Raw genomic sequence first — 21,590 nt, 5'->3', positions numbered from 1 at the left:
TAAAATGCAAGTGACAAACAGAAGAGATTGTCTAGCTTTCAGTGATTACCCTAAAATATACCCATGTAGCTCTCAATAATTACTCTAAAAAACTGTCTATGAGACATTTGATACCCCAGTGAGAGGGCAATTAATCTAAAATATGGGATCTCATTTTTGGATTTTAATGACAAATGCTAGATCCTGTCCTTAGATAATACTTTTATATGGAACCATAAAAGACTGAGAATAGGCAAAGCAATCTTGAAAAAGAATAATAAAGCTGGAGACATCACAATTCTGGACTTCAAGTTATATTACAAAGCTGTAATAATCGAAATAGTATGTATGGTACTAGCACAAAAATAGATGCATACATCAATAGAACAGAATAGAAAATCCAGATTATATCATAAGTGTTGGCAGAGAATTCTACAAAAGAGAGGAGTGGGCAGGAAACATAGAAGGCAGGCAACCAACATAATAGCTTCCACCTAAACAAATTTGTATTGATCTAATCCTTTTAAGAACCTTTTCTCATCTAGACTCCAAGCTTCTTGGGGAGGGGTCTCCTTTAAAAGTGACTAGAGTTAAAATGCCAGCTTCAGTTGGGAAATCTTGAACCACTTGCTTTCTGTTCTTCTCCCTACCCTAACCTCAGTTTCTTCCTCTTGTACAATGAGTACAATAATGTATACTCCTGGGGTGTATTGTTAAAATTACCTGAAATATCCCAAGTAAAATCCAGTAAGACAGTGCTTAGCACATAATAGATGCCAATACATATCATTTGTCCTTTTCTTCTGACCTCCAACATATGCTAAATAAGATGTTTGGTATACAGGGACTTCTCAATAAATGCTTTAAAAAGACTTGATGAAGAAAAAATAGTGAGGATAAAACAGACTAGTGTAAGCCAAAGGCATTCCCAGGAGCCCAGAATCCATAGTAGTCTGTCATGGGGGCTAGGAAAGAAATCTACTGGTCCTTTGTTGTATGTGAAGGCATAGCCAAGACTATCCAAATACTACTGGAGTGGGACAGATATGTGAAGACAAACTAGAACAATATTTCATAGGGACAGAATTCAGTGACTGAGTAGAGTTACAGACTAATCATAAACATCACCAGACGAATCCAGCTGGACAGAAACAGATTTAATTAAAGTGGTGAATATTCTCAGGCACTTTTAAAAAATCTTTTTACTGGGGCGCCTGGGTGGCGCAGTCGGTTAAGCGTCCGACTTCAGCCAGGTCACGATCTCGCGGTCTGTGAGTTCGAGCCCCGCGTCGGGCTCTGGGCTGATGGCTCAGAGCCTGGAGCCTGTTTCCGATTCTGTGTCTCCCTCTCTCTCTGCCCCTCCCCCGTTCATTCTCTGTCTCTCTCTGTCCCAAAAATAAATAAACGCTGAAAAAAAAATTAAAAAAAATATCTTTTTACTTATTATATTTCATGGACAGGAATCATGTAAGATATCAAAAAGATGGTGGGGGTCACTTCATCAATTTCTTCTAGAAAAATCATATGCCCTAAAAGTATTCTGGGTTACTTTCTGTTTTTTTTTTCAACTCCCAAGACAGGACACATAAGCTGAGAGAAAGCAGGGTATAGGGGGGAAAATACAAGTCATAGACATAGGACACCTGCTTCTAGTCTTCACTTTACCACTAATTGGTGAAATGACTTTGGAAAAATTACTTTTATCTCTGGGCCTCAATATTTCATCTGTAAAATTTAATAGTTAGGCTGTATTATCCCTGAAGTTCCTTTGAGTTCTCACAGTTTAAAACTAGTACAAAGCTTGATTTTATTAGCCTGGGAAGAAGGTGAATAAGTGGATCCTAAGTTTACCTCCACCCAGGAATACGCCAAATAGCCACACCAGTGCATCTAACCCAGGCAACAACCCAAAGCTTGGCAAAACAGACTTTCCATAGTTAATCCTAGAGAAGAGATCACATAAAAATGGTAGTAGGGAAAGAAATGTGGTTATGAACCAAACTCCTGGTCAGAGTAACCACACATGGGAGGGACACCACAAGCATGGAAAAGAAGAGGAATAGGCCCCACAGCAGGCACCCCAGATACAAGGGACCTGCACTGGGCAGATGAATCCTCATAACATTTGGCTTTGAAAAACAGTGGGGCTTAAATTTGCACTTTTACACTAAGAACAGCTTAACTCTGGGTGCTTTAAAAATCAGCATTTTTTTAAAAATTTTTTTTTCAACGTTTATTTATTTTTGGGACAGAGAGAGACAGATCATGAACGGGGGAGGGGCAGAGAGAGAGGGAGACACAGAATTGGAAACAGGCTCCAGGCTCTGAGCCATCAGCCCAGAGCCCGACGTAGGGCTCGAACCCACGGACCGCGAGATCGTGACCTGGCTGAAGTCAGACGCTTAACCGACTGCGCCACCCAGGCGCCCCCAAAATCAGCATTTTTAACTGTGGAAGAGCCCGAGGGAAAATTTAATCCCAGCTATTAAAGAGACAGTATAATAAACAACCCACCCTGAAAGATACAACATAGAAGCAGCAGTTTAAAAAGTGTCTGAAGTATATGGGAAGGAGATTTATTTACTAATTTCAGAACATGTGCTGAAGTAACAAGGATATTTAAAATACTTCAAAGACAAAATAACTGGTGGGCATGACTTCTCTCCCCATTGCCAACCTAAATAGCCAGATACCTGCTGAAACCAACTTGAACACTCTTCACCTAGTTTGCAAACACTGCAGGCCCCATCCCCATGTTCTGCATAGTTGCCTATCCAGTCCAACCCACTCAACAGTAGTCCTTCCAAAGTGAATCCTGCCCTGGAGAGAAGGAAAGATAACTACACACACAACCCAACCATGGCCCCAGCAGTGGGATGGGGACAGATATCTTGTCTGACTGCCAGCTCCACCTGCCAACAAAACTTCACAAAGAGAAAGCCCTTTTAATTTGGGGTCACTGCAACCCCAAGAGACAAACTGAAGGAAATATCTAGGTCTGACTGCAGGTTCCACCCATCAAGTAAATCTTCTCAGGGGACAATGTAAGGAGAACACTCTGAAGTTCAGTGCAAAAGCAGCCCCAGAAAAAAGCAGGCATCTGGTCTGACCCAAGTATAATAATAAAGCAACCCTAGACTGGCCCCTTCAAGGTACAAGGACAAAAACCTGCCTACAACAGGCAAAGTAGGCCCTTACAGCCTACTGGACTTAAGGCAAACACAGTTCAACCACCATAGTAAGGTGCATGCAACACACATAGAAGACACCCCTGAAGTACCTGGTTCCAGTGACCAAGAGACATTGCCCTACAGTGCACTGCAGGACCTCATCTTCATAAGGCCATTACTGTCAAGATCAGACCATAACTGAACTTCCTAATACACAGAAACAAACACAGAAATTTAAACAACATGAGGAGACAGGGGAATATGTTCCAAGCAGAAGAGCAGGGAAAAATCACAGCAAAAGGAGTTAAATGGAATGGAGATTGGCAATATGCCTGAGACCTTCAGCAAAGAGACAGAAAATGTAAGAGAGAGAGAGAGAGAGAGAGAGAGAGAGAACCAGTCAGAGATGAGGAACTCAATAACTGAACTTAAAAATACACTAGAAAGAATATATAGTAGAGGAAATAGGAAAACAGATCAGAGACCTGGGAGACAAGTTAATAGAAACTAACCAAGCTAAATGGCAAAGAAAAATTAATAAAAAATGGGAATAGGTTAAGGGAACTCAATGACTTCATAAGTTGTAATAATATTGGAATTATAAGGATTCTAGAAAGAAAAGAAAGAGAATAAAAGGATGGAAAATTAATTTGACAAAAAAAAAAAGCTGAAAAATTCCCTAATGTGGGGAAGGAAACAGACATCCAGATTCAGGAATCACAGAGAGCTACCAACAAAATGAAGCCAAGGAGGTTTGCACCAAGACACATAATAATTAAAATGGTAAAAAGTAGTGATAGAGAGCTTTAAAAGGAGCAAGAAAAAAAAAACAGTTACATAAAAGGGAAACCCCATAAGGCTGTCAGCTGATATTTCAGCAGAAATGTTTTCAGGGAGTGGGATGATATTTTAAAAGTGTAAAAAAACTGTAAAAAAAAAAAAGAAACTGTAAAAAAAGAAAAAAAACTGCAGAAAAAAAATTCTATCAAGCAAGGCCACTATTCAAGATAGAAGGAGAATTTAATAAAGAGTTTCCAAGACAAACACAATTTAAAGGAGTTCATCACCACTAAACTTACCTTACAAGAAACATTAAAGGAAATTCTTTGAGTGGAGAGAAAATGCCATAATCAGGAGAAAATTAGAAGAGGAAACATTTTTACAAGTACATAGAAACATAATAAAAGTAATAGATTGATCACTTATAAAACCAGTGTGGAGGTTAAAGCACAAAAGCAGTAAATCAATTATATCAACAAAAATCAGTCAATTAATTCACATAATAAAAAGATACACAGTATGACATCTATACATATAACATGGAGGGTGGAGTAAAAATTTAGTGCTTACTTAAGATGGTTTTAAACCTAAGCAACCATCAACATAATATAGATTCCTATATACATAGGGTGTTGTATATAAACCTAATGGTAACCACAAATAAAAAAAAAACCTATAATGGAATTGCAAAAAGTATACTGAGAGGAACCCAAGCATATCGCTAAAGAAAGCCATCAAACTATAAGGGAAGAGAGCAAGAAAAAAAAAGGAACAGAGAAAAAATACAACTGTAAAACAAGTAACAAAATGGCAGTAAGTGCATACTTATCAATAATTACTTTCATTATAAATGCACTAAATGGAGCAAAGACACAGGGAGAAATAAATGTACAAAAAAGCAACATCCATCTATATTCTGCATACAAGAGACTCATGACAGACCTGAAGAAATCTGCAGATTGAAAGTGAAAAGATGTAAAAACATTTATCATGCAAACGGAAGGGGAAAAAAAACTGGTAGCAGTACTTATATCAAACAAAATAGACTTTAAAACAAAGATTGTAACAAAAAACAAAGGACACTTTAAAACAAAGATTGTAACAAAAAAACAAAGTATTCTTTCATGTAATCATGAAATAATCAACAAGAATATATAACAATTGCAAATATTTATGGACTCAGAATGGGAACAGCCAAAGAAATAAAGCAAGTATTAACAGATATAAAAGCAAAAATCTATAATACAATAAGGGACTTTAACACTCCACTTAAAAAAATGGATAGATCATCCAGACAGAAAATCAACAAGGAAACAGTAGCTTTGAATGATACATTGGAAAATATGGAATTAATATATATTCAAAACATTTTATTCAAAAGCAGTCAAATGCACTCTTTTCAAGTGCATATGCTACATCTTCCAGAATATATCACATATTAGGCCACAAAAAAGCCTCATTTTTTTTTATTTATTTTTGGGACAGAGAGAGACAGAGCATGAACGGGGGAGGGGCAGAGAGAGAGGGAGACACAGAATCGGAAACAGGCTCCAGGCTCCGAGCCATCAGCCCAGAGCCTGACGCGGGGCTCGAACTCCCGGACCGCGAGATCTGACCTGGCTGAAGTTGGACGCTTAACCGACTGTGCCACCCAGGCGCCCCAAGCCTCATTTTTTTAAAAGTCAAAATCATATCTTGATTCTTTGTCAACAGCAATGGTATGAAACTAGAAATCAACCACAAGAAAAATCTTGAAATAACACAAATACATGAAGGCTAAATAAAATGCTAGTCAACCATTAATGGGTCAACCAAGAAATCAAGGAGAGGGGCACTTGGGTGGCTCAGTCGGTTAAGCATCCAACTTCAGCTCAGGTCACAATCTCATGGTCCATTAGTTCAAGTCCTCCACTTCAGATTCTGTGTCTCCCTCTCTCTCTACCCCTCCTCTGCTGATGTTCTATCTCTTTCTCTCAAAATTAAATAATCATTATTTTTTTTTAAAGAAATCAAGGATAAAATAAAATAACAAATGGAGAGAAATGAAAATAGAAGCACAATAGTCAAATATCTTTGGGATGCAGCAAAGGCTGTTGTGAGAAAAAAGATTATAATAACACAGGCTTACCTAAGGAATAAAAACAACTTCAAATAAATAACCTAAACATACACTTAAATGTGCTAGAAAAATAAAAAAAAAATCAAAGCCGAAAGCCAGTAGAAGGAAGGTAAAAATAATGATTAGAATAGAAATAAATGACATGGAGACTAAAAAAACAAAAAACAAAAAACAAAACAAAACAAAAAAACAGATCAATAAAACTAGTAACTGTTTCTTTGAAAAGACTGAAAAAAAATTGTTAAACCTTTAGCCAGGCACAAAAAAGGCAAATAAATAAAATCAGATGAAGAAAGAGAAATAGCAACTGACACCAGAGAAATGGAAAGAATTTGTATTGACATGACAAAAAAATGTATGCCAAAAAATTGTACAACCTAGAAGAAATGTATAAATCCATGCAAATAATAACGCTTCTAAATAGAATCAGGAAGTAATAAAAAAATGAAAAGACAGATTACTAGCAATGAAATGGACTCAGTAATCATAAACTCCCAGCAGACAAAGTCCAGGAACAGATGCCTTCATGGGTGAATTCTACCAAACATTAAAAGAAGAGTTACTACCTATACTTCTCAGAGCATTTCAAAAAATAGAAGAGGAAAGAAAGCTTCCAAATTCATTCTATAAGGCCAGCATTGCCCTAATACTAAAAACAGTTAAATACACTACATAAAACTACAGACCAATATCTCTAATGAGCCTAGATGAAAAAATCTCCAACATAATATTAGCAAACCAAGTCCAATAATACCTTTTAAAAAGTCACTAGGTCACCTGGGTGGCCCAGTTGGTTAAGTATCTGACTTCAGCTAAGGTCATGATCTTGTGGTTCATGAGTTCAAGTACCACATCGAGCTCACTGCTGTCAGTATGTCAGCACAGAGCCTGCTTCAGATCCTCTGTGCCCCTTTCTGTGCCCCTCCCCCACTTGTGTTCTCCAAAATAAATAAATAAATATTTTGCTAAAAATCAGTCACCATGATCAAGTGGGATTTACTTTTTTTTAATATGAAATTTATTGTCAAATTGGTTTCCATACAACACCCAGTGCTCAGCCCAACAGGTGCCCTCCTCAATGCCCATCACCCACCCCCCTCCTTCCCACCCTCCCATCAACCCTCAGTTTATTCTGTTTTTAAGAGTCTCTTATGGTTTGGCTCTCTCCCTCTCTAACTTTTTTTTTCCTTCCCAGGCACATGAAAAGATGCTCAACGTCACTCCTCATCAGGGGATTTACTTTTGAGATACAAGTGTGTTTTGATATTCTCAGATCAATCAATTAGATATACCACATTAACAGGAGAAAGGATAAAAGCCATATGTTCAACTCAATACATGCAGACAAAGCATTTGACAAAGTACAGCATCCATTCGCGATAAAAACCCTCAACAAAGTAAGCTTAGAGGGAACATACCTCAACATAACGAAAGCCATATAATGAAAACTACAGCTAACATCATACCTAATGGGGAAAAACTGAGAGTTTTTTTTTTCTAATATTTGGAACAAAACAAGGATATCCATTCTCGCCACTTTTATTCAACATAGTACTTGAAATCTTATCCACAGTAATCAGAAAAGGGAAAAAAAAGGCATCCAAATTGGTAAGGAAGAAGTAAAACTGTCACTGTTGGGGTGCCTGGGTGGCTCACTCGGTTAAGCGTCCGACTTTGGCTCAGGTCATGATCTCACAGTCTGTGAGTTCGAGCCCGGCGTCAGGCTCAGTGCTGACAGTTCAGAGTCTGGATCCTGTTTCAGATTCTGTGTCTTCCTCTCTCTCTGACCCTCCCCCCTTTCATGCTCTGTCTCTCTATGTCCCCAAAATAAACAAATGTTAAAAATAAAATAAAATAAATTAAAAAACTGGCACTATTTGCAGATGATATGATACTCTATATAGAAAACCCTAAAGATACTACCAAAAAACTGCTAGAACTGATAAATGAATTCAGCAAATTTGCAGGAAACAAAATTAATATAAAGAAATATTTAGCATTTCTGTACACTAATAATGAAGTAGAAGAAAGATAAATTAAGAAAACAGTCCCAATTGCAATTGCATCAAAAATAATAGAACACTGAGGAACAAATTTAACCAAGAAGGTGAAATATGTACTCTAAAACTATAAAATACTGACGAAAGAAACTTAAAATGACACAATGAAATGGAAAGATATTTCTTGCTCACCGATTGGGAGAATAAATATTGTTAAAATGTCCATACTACCCAAAGAAATATATACATATAATGCGCTTCCTATAAAAAATACCAGCAGTATTTTTCACAGAACTAGAACAAATAATGCTAAAATTGGACATGGAACCAATAAAGACCCCAAATATCCAAAACAATCTTGAAAAAGAAGAATAAAACTGTAGATATCACAATCCCAGATTTTTTTTTATCTTTTTTTATTTTTTTCTTTTTTTTCTTTTTTTTTTTTTTTAAATTTTTTTTAACGTTTATTTATTTTTGGGACAGAGAGAGACAGAGCATGAACGGGGGAGGGGCAGAGAGAGAGGGAGACACAGAATCGGAAACAGGCTCCAGGCTCTGAGCCATCAGCCCAGAGCCTGACGCGGGGCTCGAACTCACGGACCGCGAGATCGTGACCTGGCTGAAGCCGGACGCTTAACCGACTGCGCCACCCAGGCGCCCCCCAGATTTTAAGATACACTAGGAAGCTGCAATAATCAAAACAACATGGTACTGGGACAAAAATAGATAGAGATAAGTGGAGTAGAATACACAGCCCAGAAACAAATCCACACATTATTATTAATTAATTAAGCTATGACAAAGGAGAGAAGAATATATATTTGGAAAGATATGGTGTTGAGAAACCTGGACAGCTACATGAAAAAGAATGAATTTGGACGACTTCCTTACACTATATACAAAAATAAACTCAAAATGGATTAAAGACCTAATTGTGAGACCTGAAACCATAACATTCCTTGAAGAAAACATAGACAGTAATTTCTTTGACATGGGCCATAACAACATTTTCCTAGGTATGTTTCATCTGGCAAGTGAAACAAAAGCAAAGTTAAATTGTTGGGGCTACACCAAAATACAAGACTTGCACACAGTGAAGGAAACCATCAACAAAACAAAAAAGCAACCTACTGAAAGGGAGAAGTTATTTGAAAATGATTGGGGCGCCTGGGTGGCGCAGTCGGTTAAGCGTCCGACTTCAGCCAGGTCACGATCTCACGGTCCGTGAGTTCAAGCCCCACGTCAGGCTCTGGGCTGATGGCTCGGAGCCTGGAGCCTGTTTCCGATTCTGTGTCTCCCTCTCTCTCTGCCCCTCCCCCGTTCATGCTCTGTCTCTCTCTGTCCCAAAAATAAATAAATGTTGAAAAAAAAAATTTTTTAAAAAGAAAATGATAGAATAGGGGCGCCTGGGTGGCGCAGTCGGTTAAGCGTCCGACTTCAGCCAGGTCACGATCTCGCGGTCCGTGAGTTCGAGCCCCGCGTCAGGCTCTGGGCTGATGGCTCAGAGCCTGGAGCCTGTTTCCGATTCTGTGTCTCCCTCTCTCTCTGCCCCTCCCCCGTTCATGCTCTGTCTCTCTCTGTCCCAAAAATAAATTAAAAAACGTTGAAAAAAAAATTGAAAATGATAGAATAATAATGGGTTATTTCCAAAATATATAAAGGACTTATACAACTCAACACACAAAAAAATGATCTGGTTAAAAATGGGCAGAGGACCTAAAAACTTTTTTCCAAAGAAGACATACAGATGACCAGCAGACACATGGAAAGATGCTCAACATCATTAATCATCAGGGAAATATAAATCACAACCACAATGAGATATCACCTTACACATGTCAGAATGGCTAAACTCAAAAGTACAATAAATAACAAGTGTTGGTGATGATGTGAAGAAAAATAAACACTTAAGCACTGTTGGTGGGACTGCAAATTGGTGCAGCCACTGTGAAAAAAAGTGTGGAAATTCCTTGAAATAATTAAAAATATAATTACAATAGACACAATAATTCCACTACTGGGTATTTGCCCAAAGAAAATGAAAACACTAATTCTAAAAGATATATATACCCCTATGTTTATTGCAGCATTATTTACAATAGCCAAGATATGAAAGCAACCCAAGTGCCTATCCTTAGTAAATGGATTAAAAAAAGGTATAGAAAGCGATATTACTCATCCATAAAAAATAATGTGATCTTACCATTTGCAACAACATTAACTGACCTAGAAGATATAATGCTAAGCGAAATAAAGACAGTGTCTCTATTTTTTAAGCTCAAAAAGACTGAGATTTTATCAGTGGATTTAAGCTAATGTATCCATGACCAAGAAGTAGAAGATGTTATGCACAAACTTCACTGAGACCATGCAGGCACTTTCCCAGGAGTCTTATATTTTTATAATTTTTTTAATGTTTATTTATTTTTGAGAGGGAGAGAGAGAGAGAGAGAGAACGAGTTGGAGAGGGGCAGAGAGAGAGGGAGACAGAATCCAAAGCAGGCTCCAGGCTCTGAGCTGTCAGCACAGAGCCTGACACAGGGCTCAAACCCATGAACCATAAGATCATGACCTGAGCTAAAGTCACACACCTAACTGACTGAGCCACCCAGGTGCCTCCAGTAGTCTTGTTTTAAATAATTCATGGGAACCATCACAGATCCAAGAAAAACACAGGACAGTACCAAGGGAGGAGAGTAAGGGAGAGGTTTTAAACAATTTGTACCCTTCATATATTACACTAAACTTTCTCATCAGCCTACACATGGAGTAAATAATTCAACAAGTTCAGTCAACACAATCGTCTTGAGCATCTGGAGCAGTACGCAGTTTTTCTTTTTTTTTTTCTTTTGTCAGTATGCTGACAATTCAATAAACCTTATTATATATATTTTTTCAATTGCTGGTAGAAGTGATTGAATATTTTTTTAAAATATTAAATTTTAGAATTATTTATTAATAATCTATTAATCTATATTAATGCTTTGTTGTTAAGAAACAAAGTAACTGAGGGCTAGAGAAAGTAAGGTATCCCTTCTTAGTTACATAACAACTTAATGGCAAAGCCACTACTAGAACGTACATTTTAGTTAAAAAGCTTGGGGTTCTTTTATCCACATCACACTTCCAACTCTACACTCTCTAATATATTAGTGGATACTTTAGTCCTCATATAGTCAGACCATTTGGATGTAAGCTTTGTTTACTTTATTAAGGGCTGTCAATCTTTAAATAGACACCAGTGTGTAAATCATTGAAAACACATGTCCTTCATTTTTGTTTCTTCAATGCAATAAGAACCAGTGTTCTTACTACATGCAGAAAAAAAATCAACACCTATTCCTGTCTCTTCCCTCTCTCTTTATCCCCATTCCTACATACAGAAACACAGACATACAGACATCCATTTTCACTGGCATGCAAGACTGGATAAAGTAACGAAAATGGGACAAATGTTCTTTTTTGTCCAGTCCTTTCCTGCTGCTACAATTTGCTACATTATCAGTCTAGGGAAAAAGAATTAAGTGACGAGATGAGCAATACCTCGTTGTAAATCAAGTTACCATGCTGGAGAGAAAAAGAAGACATGCCTCTCTACTTGAAAACTTGTGGACTGTCAGCAGCAACACAATACACAAAATGAGAGAGAAATTGAATAAAATTGATTGCTAAATTGAGCAAGTCAAGTACTAAGCTCTATAGAAAGCTGCCATATATGTAGGGTACAAACCCAGCATAGTTTTTAATGTGGTTGGGTCATTCCATATGGCCTTTCTAAAAGCAGTTATTTTATTAAACCATAAAACTCATATTTCTATTTCTTATTTTTTCATCTTTAAACCTTATAACAGTTATGTTCCTTATAAATAATTTAAGGTTGAAGTTTGACCAAGCATAATGTTTCCATGTGCTGAAAGAAATCTGACAGGTGGAAGGCAGGTGTAACCTTACTTTTCCAGTATAATTTCAATCCAATTGCACATGACATTTTGCAAATTTTACGGAAGAATTCTAAACAAAGTAATTAGAAGTATCTATTAGGTATTTGCATGGTGATTAATACCCCTGAAAGAGAGGTGCCCTCAATCATACTATTCTCACAAATAGTGAAACTGAAAAATGAAGAAGTTTACTCCTTTGTTCAGGTTTATACCCCTAACCAGTCCCAAAAGAGTACAATCTAAAGCTCAAATTTCTGATTCGTGCTTGCCGAAAATATAATTTAGAACAGAGTTCAGGGATGCATGTCTCAAGGTTCTTCCTCTACTTCCTCTTAGATAAGAAAGCATAGACATGGAGGGTGGGGTATAGAGAGCAGGAGGATGTGGGGAATAACCACATAATCACGAGACAGACTATCCTAAAACCTTGTACCTGTTAGTTAGTTAGTTAGTTAGCTAGTTAGTTAGTTTCTCAGAGTTCTGTTGATGGTTGGGTCAGATGGTTACAACACTGAGCTCCTAAACTTAAGTATGTGAATTAGATTTCATTAATTCTCTCTGTAATATAGCCATATATTGTATTCTGAACCTGTGACAGTCATCCTGTAACTACAAAGCCTTGGTCCTATGGAAAAAAACTCCAATTATTAACCATACTACACTTGAAAAATAGTAAACACAGTAAATATTGGTTGAAGAGAAAGTATTTTATCTATGCTTTCTATGATCCCCATTTTTAATCTACTTTATTCCCTATTTTATATGTTTTACTCCCCCCTACTTCTTAGTTCACATGGCTTCAATATAAGAAAAGAATAACCAATTTTGAAATTGGTACATATTAATCCCCATGACCTATTTTACCCATCCCACCATCCACCTCCCCTCTGATAACCATCAGTTTGTTCTCTACACGAGTCAGTTTCTCATTTTTTTTTTGTTTCTTAAATTCCACATATGAATAAAATCATGTGGTATTTTTCTTTCTCTGACTGATTTCCTAAGCATAATACTCTCTAATTCCATCCACATCATTGCAAGTGGCAAGATTTCATTCTTTTTTTATGACTAATATTCCATTACATATACATATGGTGTGTGTGTGTGTGTGTGTGTGTGTACATTCACTTTATACATTCATCAGTCACTGGACACTTGTGTTGTTTCCATAATTTTTCTATTGTAGATAATGCTGCTATAGACATCAGGGTGCGTGTATCCCTTTGAATTAGTAGTTTTGTATTCTTTAGGTAAATACTTAGTAGTTCAATAGGTCGATCATAGGGTAGTTCTATTTTTAACTTTTTGAGGAACTTCCATGCTATTTTCCAGAGTGGCTGCACCAGTTTGCCTTCTTACCAAAAGAGATCCCCTTTCTCCACATCCTTCCCAATGCCTGTTGTTTCTTGTGTTGTTGAATTTAGCCATTCTGACAGGTGTGACATGATATCTCATTGTAGTTTTGATTTCTATTTCCCTGATGATCAATGATGTTGAGCATTTTTTTCATGTGACTGTTGGCCACCTGTATGTCTTCTTTGGAAAAATGTCTATTCATGTCTTCTGCTCATTTTTAATTGGATTATTCTATTTTGTAGGGTTTAGTTTTATAATTTCTTTATATATTTTGGATAGTAAACCTTTATCAGATATGTCATTTGCAAATATCTTTTCTCATTCTTTAGGTTCCCTTTAGGTTTTCATGATTGTTTCCTTTGCTGTGCAGCAGCTTTTTATTTTTATGAAGTCCCAGAAGTTTATTTTTGCTTTTGTCTCCTTTGCCTCGGGAGATATATCTAGAAAGAAGTTTCTATGGCCAATATCAAAGCGGTTACTGCCTGTGTGATCTCCTAAAACTTTCATGATTTCAAGTCACCACATTCAGGTATTTAATCCATTTTGAATTTAGTTTTGTGTATGGTGTAAAAAAGTGGTCCAGTTTCTTTTCTTTTCTTTTTTTTTTTTTTGCACGTTGGTGTTCATTTTTCCCAACACCAATTTTTGAAGAAACTCTCTTTTTCCCATTGGATATTTTTTCCAGCTTTGTTGAAATTTAATTGACCATATAGTTGTGGGTTAATTTCTGGGTTTTCTATCCTTTTCCATTGATTGATGTGTCTATTTTTGTGGCAGCACAATACTGTATGATCATTAAGGTTTGTAATATAACTTGAAGTCATAAATTGTGAAGCTTAATTTAAAACAAAATTTTTTTCTATAGTTTGTAGTCACTGTCTTGCTATTTTATTCACCTTTGTAATCAGGGTGTCTCTATTTATACATATTGATGTGACATCAACCACAAATGTCAAGAAAACATTTCCTTCTGGAGGTTTGGAATTAAATAGCTGTTGAAAAAACACATTTGATAAATAATAAATCAATTGATCTTTTAGATGTCATTTATTTTCTGGCACACCATTTGGTCTGACACACTCAAAATAGAGGAACCACTCAGCGTAACAGATTTTCAGTTTTAAAGAACTTGGGGTGCCTGGGTGTCTCAGTCAGTTAAACATCAGACTCTTGATTTTGGCTCAGGTCATGATCTCACAGTTTGTAAGTTTGAACCCTGCGCCATGCTCTACACTGGAAGTGTGGAGCATGCTTGGGATTCTCTCTCTCTCTCTCTCTCTCTCCCTCTATCTCTCTTTTCGTCCCCCCACTTGCATATGTGCTCACTCTCTCTCAAAATTAATAAATAAACTTGAAAAAAGAAAGAACCAATTCACAGGTCACCTTGTATCACCTAAAAATGAGTAGATATTCCAAACAGTAAATAAGTATCGTTAATGTTATCCTATAAATAAAGTGTAAGAATTATTTTAGCATATAAAAATAAGTCATTAACCTATAAGAAATATCTGGTAAAAAAGGGGGGAAAACGTGTACTCTAAAAACTATAAAAAGAAAACTATGAAAAAAACTATGAAAGAAATTGAAGACAACACAAAAACATGGAAAGACATTCCATGCTCATAGATTGGAATAACAAACATTGTTAAAATGTCTATACTACCCAAATCAATCTACATACATATACATATACATATACATATACATATACGTATATTCAGTCAAGTGTCCATTGACTGATGAATGGATAAAGAAGATGTAGTGCATATATATCACACCATTATATTTTCATATATATAATGGAATATTACTCAGCCATCAAAAGAATGAAATCTTGTCATTCACAATGAAATGAAAGGAATTTGGGATTATTATGCTAAGTGAAATAAGTCAATCAGCAAAAGACAAATACTGTATGTTTTCACTCATAAGTGGAATTTAAGAAACAAAACAAAGGAGCATAGGGAAAAATAGAGGGAGACAAACTAAGGATTAGACTCTTTTTTTTTTTAATTTTTTTTTTTCAACGTTAATTTATTTTTGGGACAGAGAGAGACAGAGCATGAATGGGGGAGGGGCAGAGAGAGAGGGAGACACAGAATCGGAAACAGGCTCCAGGCTCTGAGCCATCAGCCCAGAGCCCGACGCGGGGCTCGAACTTGCGGACCGCGAGATCGTGACCTGGCTGAAGTCGGACGCTTAACCGACTGCGCCACCCAGGCGCCCCTAGACTCTTGACTATAGAGAACAAAGTGATGGTTACACAAGGGGAGGTGGGTGGAGGAATGAGTTAAATAGCTGATGGTAATTAAGGAGTGCACTTGTGATGAGCATGGAGTGTTGTATGGAGGTGTTGGATCACTAAACTTTATACCTGCAACTAATACTATACTATATCTTAGGTAACTGGAATTAAAAAAAAAACATTTAAAAAAGAAATATCTGGTAATATGTTATTAGCTTATGAGAAATATCTGAATATGATCTACCAAGTAAAGCTGAAAAGAGTTTTAACTGTGTAACTATAATTATAACTAAATTACATGCTCTCTTCTGCTTCTGAGAATGTGGAAGAAGCCTTACCATTCCCTTTCGTAAATAGTGTGGCATTGAGCAAAAGCTTTCGGAAGAAACGAATATATTTTCAAGAAGTAAGGAAGGAATTGAAGGGCTTTTTGAGTTCATGACTTACATTGCATATATTTTAGGTACCTAGTGAGATAGTAATTATGCTGTCCAAGATACATTTGAGCCCAAATGGACAGCATTGGCTCATGTTCTGGGCTCAAATCATGCTTTTCATGATCCACCTGCCGATCATGGCCAATGGTTTAAACTTCTGTTTCCTCACTAGCTAGTTAGATTTAGTGAATTTCTTGGCCTGTACCCATCCCCAGACTTGATTTTGGTTAAATTCCTGTACTTCTGATGATTTCTCAGGAACTCTGTCTGCATCTTGATTTCTGGCTGATACTAAGGCAGTCATTGCTACAAGTAAAAGTTATTCCTCTGAAGCACACTCTCCTCTATGGATTATCTTTCAATGACTATACCAAGAAAACCCACTTTAATTTTCAAGTCCCAGATATTATGCTGTTATATGATAAGCAGTAATAATCAAGGCACTAATGACTATACCCTTTTCTGTATTCACATACTACCAATTATTATAATATTAACTTCCTCACACTTTATTCTAAGGCTGTTTTACCTTTATTTTTACCCTGTAATCTTTACTCCTTTCTCAAATTTGGAATATCCTAGACCTCAGAACTTCCTGAGTACTTTCTGATGTTTTATAGCTTTCCCAAACTGTTGCACTGGCACATGATAATGCACAAAAGCATCCAGTACATGGACAGGTCTGTGTTAATGTTTATTATATCATTTTGTTTATATTCATTTTAATTTTGGGTTTTTTCTGTGGGAACAATAGAACAATTTTCTCCTATTCTTGCAAGAAAACCATAGTAAAGCCCAGCAAAGCAAAATTTGCTAAATTATCAGGGCCCTTGGGAGAAGCCTGAAGTGTGCCCCTTCATTCTTGAGTGATTTCAAAAGGACATCTTTAACATTTCCCAATGATTAATACATATGTCTCTTAATCCTTAAGCCTTATTCAGCAGTAATAAAAAAGTAAAATGAGCACTGATGAGGTATCAGAGACCTAAGTTGCAGTCTTTTCTCTGTCATAGACTCACAGAGGTACTTGGTTCGGTCACTTCAATTCTCTGAATCTCAGCTTTTCCAGCTTTAAAATGCAAACTGTCAATCTGTGTCACTTTTCAAAGCATAAAAGAGTCTAAGGTGTTTTTCCATTGCTCCTGTAAGTGACAGGTTTTGAATCCGTTTCTAATAATTTCCTTTAACTCGTGGTCTGCAGACTGATTCTCTAGACCTATGTCACAAGACAAAGGCTTTTGGGATGTAACTTTAATGGGCAAGGGAAACAGCACTATCTGTAGTTCTTTCTTTCAGGATTAGGCAGGGGTCAGAAGAAAGAGTTTAATTTCCTTTTCAGTTCTGAGCATCTGATTGGTGCTAATAGTGTCTATAAAAGGAAGGTATAAAGCATGCTTCTTTCTACTTTTCATTTCACTTACCTAGTACACAGGGGGAAAATTGAGTTCATTCATTCCTAAGGGTCTCTAGGTGAAAATTCAGTGAGATTTTTGGAGGAATCAATGTCCCACTTTGTATTTATTCACCTTTACAATATTCTGTACCATACTGTACCAGCCCACACAGAATTGGTATTTTAAATGATTCCTGTCTCACAGAAATGTAACTATTGCAAACATACAGTAAGAGAGAGCAGTACATGTGTTTACAAGTACAAAGAATATTTTCTATAATAAAAAAAAATACCCCCTCTGATACAAAGTTCCTGGAGGATGACTTTCATGTGATCCAAATATTTACTAATGTGGCTGGTGGAATCTTTCCTTGGGATGAAAAACTTGAATCCCATCTATAAGATTAATGCCTTTGCCACAATACCTGATATTTACAGCAGCTGCCTGAAAGAAATACTCCTTGCTGAATGACCCAAAGCTCTCTAACAAATTTAGCTCTAGTTGAATAAAATTATAACTTTTTTACTTCCCTGGAAAGATTAGAGCAGTATAAAATAAAGTCCATGAAAAAGAAATTAAAAAACAAAACGAAGTCCAAGGACACCACTGTTGACAGTAGAGAAAGGAAGGAGCAGAAAATCATTTGAGATTTTTATCTTGGGTCATGTTGCACCATGGACATACATCCTTTCCTTTTTTAAAATCTCTAAATGCAGCTTCTAGAAGTTACATGCTACTGATAGCCTTATCATTGGGTTTAAAGTTAGAAGGTGCCTTCCTCAATATTTTCTACTTGAGCATAAAAGAAAAGCAACACGCAAACCAGAAAACAATTTTACTTACATTTTGTCAAAATATGTTGATGATGAGTATCTAAAAATGTAAATTTAATCTAAAATCATTTAACCCATTATTGATTGTAATGTACTGATTATTCTGATAGATAAAGCTTATGTATGAGAAACAGAGTAAATAAGTCTCTTGTCTTCTTATTTCTCCTCTCTCATTATAAACATGTTTTTGTTGTTGTTGTTTGTTATTGTTGTTGTTGTTGTTCTGGAGTGCTTTCTTTGAAAGCAGAATCTTTACACTTAACATTAATTACAATTCACTTTTACAGTAAAAATATATAACTTTTACAAGCTGATAAGAATATGTATTCATGTTGGTAAATGTCCTGAGACATTATAGTTCTTATTTTTTAATCATAGCTCATTTTGAAAATAACAGAAATCTAACCATTTAAATCATTTATCAGAGAAACTATCACCTACAAAAAGTTATAACTAAGAGTAGATAAAAAACATCCTGCATATTCTGCAAGTAACTCTACTTAATATAGAGTTGCTTAAATTACAAATGTTCACAGGGCTATTTTATTCAATATCAATTGAGTGAAACACATTAGAAAAACCTCTCCATGTCAAACTTAAATTTCTCCCCGTTAAAAGTTACCTCCCCCTTCCCATATTAAGCAGTCAAGTGTATAATTATTTTTGTTTGTGCAAATACTAAGGAAATGACATACAAGGATGGTCCAGGTTCATGATATCCATACCACCCTTAGATCTGACAGATTACCCAGACCTTGGTGTGAAGAAAACAGTTCTAGATATTAATGGTAAAAGATACAGATAAGATCTAATTCATTAAAAACTGGAGCCTACCGTTTCAGTTTCTTTCTGTTTTCTCCAATGATTTCCAAAGAATTCAAGTGACAGCCACTTCAACAAGGATGCTATTGATCTGTACCTCAATTCCAGCTCCTTGTTCTGAGAAAAACCAACATCCTTTTCCATCACCAAAAAACAAACAAACAAAAAAACACAACCTCTTAAAAATGAGATAAAGAAAGACAAAAGGAAAGGAGATAGAGAAAGAGTGAAAGATAAAGAAGAAAAAGAAAGAAAAGAAAGGGAGGGAGGAGGGAGACAAGGAGGGAAGAAAGAGTAAAAATAAAACAAAATATAATAAAGCCAAAACAAAAATGAAGATAGCAAAGGTAAAAAAAAAAAAAAGAAAGAAATAAAATTCTCAGCATTACCTAACCACTACCATGTTGGAAAACATGGTAGTGAGATGTCAGCGTGAAATATGCAAGCCTCTGTGCACACTGAACATTTCCGTTTTCCAGGCGGTAGCTTGAGCTAGCAAGCTTGCCTGTGCTTGTTCTCTCTCTCTCTTCTCTCTCTCTCTCTTTTCTCTCTCTCTGTCTCTCTGCCTCTTTATCTCTGATTAATTATGAAGAACTATTTTTGGGCTGTAAATACAGGCTGCAAAGCTTCACATTAAGCAAATAAACTTTTGTTTCTATTTATAGGGCGACAGTGCATTGTCTTCCAATCCTGTGGTTGCACTTAGCTTTGAGTTTGTGACAATGCGTGGTTTATTTGTTTATGGAGTCTTTTGTAGAAACTATGTGCCCTCTGGCCCCTTTCATAGTGGACCACTACAATCTTCATCGTGATCCTTTCTCTAAGCCCCTCAATTGTTGTGTTCAGGTACCAAAGTGGACACTCCTTACCTAAGATTGACCCTTAGGTAGCTCCCAACAGGAGAGTTCAAAGTGGGAATGACCTCTGCCTAGAGTATTCTTAGATATACAGACATTTAAACCCCTGATATTAAAATAAATACTCTACTCCTTAAGAAAAACTTAAAGATACATAACTCACCTCACACTTCCTGTCCACCCACTCCCCATTCCCCTCAGAGTCCTCTGCCAGGAAGTATAAGTAAACCTTCATTTCCTCACAGTGGTTAGGAATAATTGGGTGAAAAGAGGCTGGTTTTCTGTAGCCCAGACCTGTAGCCACAACCCGTTGAAGATGGTGTTCCAAGCACCTTCAGAGCCCCAGAGCCTAGGACTACACTGTATTAGATGCCTAACATATTCTACCTGCAGCAGTACACCTGTGAAATGGACAAGGGGCAGCTGAAGGCAATCTCCAAGACTTGCATAGTATTTTAGATCAGAGCAAAGGAAATTTTCACATGTACCATGGGAGAAAGAAGTATATTAATGCAAATCCAGTTTTATTCCAGGACATATCTGTATGGCATATTATAGGAAGCATTGGGAAGCATCTGTAGGACTCTTTACCTCAAAATATTTTTTTTAATTTTTTTTCAACGTTTATTTATTTTTGGGACAGAGAGAGACAGAGCATGAACGGGGGAGGGGCAGAGAGAGAGGGAGACACAGAATTGGAAACAGGCTCCAGGCTCTGAGCCATCAGGCCAGAGCCTGACGCGGGGCTCGAACTCACGGACCGCGAGATCGTGACCTGGCTGAAGTCGGACGCTTAACCGACTGCGCCACCCAGGCGCCCCTACCTCAAAATATTTTTTTCACTAATGCCTGAAAAACAAATTCTTTGGGGGTAAGCATTCCTTTCTTCCTGAAGTGTTGATTTTCAAATCTTGACACTCTTAGAAATATATTTAGTTGAAAACCTTGGTGTGAATAAATTTATTAGGATTGGAAAGATAAAAATAGATAATGAGAGCAAGATATAAAAGAAAATTGAATAGATTCCAGGGAATGAAAACTGAGTTGCCAATCTTTAATGATTTTGCACTAAGCTATGTTGAGTGTAGTTCTGAATAAGTGGAGAAAATATAGGGGAAAGGGTAAATTAATCTAAATTTTCATTAGGTCAGCTATATTGACAAGAGATCACAATTCATTGCCCCTTCTGTATCCTTTTATTCTGTACCCCACAGTCTGGAAGAATGTGGCATTAATTCTGTGTTTATTTAAAGAAAATTGTCCTACTTGCGTTTGTTGTGTCCAGAGTTTATTGTGATGCTCTCTCCATTCACACAACCTTAGCTCCATTCAGCACTTACTGAATAACTGCCAAATGCAGACCAGTAGATCAAATATAGCTGAAAAGAGAAAAGGAAAAGAGTACAAGAGAGCTGATGGTAAAGGAAAGGATACTGCTTCCCAGAAACTTTTTAGAATCTAGTTAAGCAATTAAGACACTATCTAATTGCCTAAATTATAAGGCAGCATACATGTCATAAGGGCCTAAAAATGTTATTTCTACTTCTGTAATATTTTACAGAGGACGTCAGGGATCCCAGGAGGGCTGGGATAAGAAATGGAATTTCAGGATGCAAGTCAAGCAAGTCTTCAGGAGAATGAGAGTTTGGGCTGT

General features: G+C 36.7%; 1 protein-coding gene across 6 annotated transcripts in view; it reads right to left on the bottom strand.

Annotated features, from left to right (window-relative positions):
- GPR174 (G protein-coupled receptor 174) overlaps positions 1 to 21,305 on the bottom strand; it is a 32,721-nt gene extending 11,416 nt beyond the window's left edge. For 3 of the 6 annotated variants that reach the window (XM_047076273.1, XM_047076274.1, XM_047076275.1), the window contains exon 1: positions 19,092 to 19,294. The gene's annotated coding sequence lies outside the window, so the exon portion shown is untranslated. Of the gene's footprint in view, positions 1 to 19,091; positions 19,295 to 19,468; positions 20,149 to 21,202 lie in introns of those variants that run through there. The other 3 variants (XM_047076277.1, XM_047076276.1, XM_047076278.1) reach the window with 3 other exon arrangements.
- Between the last annotated feature and the right edge of the window lie 285 nt (positions 21,306 to 21,590).

Source organism: Lynx rufus, unplaced genomic scaffold (genome assembly GCF_022079265.1).
Source record: "Lynx rufus isolate CCGP_SWC_20201006 ecotype Redwood Valley unplaced genomic scaffold, mLynRuf1.p SCAF_14, whole genome shotgun sequence".
Taxonomy (NCBI): Eukaryota; Metazoa; Chordata; class Mammalia; order Carnivora; family Felidae; genus Lynx; species Lynx rufus.
This window is presented reverse-complemented; position numbering and strand designations above follow the sequence as displayed.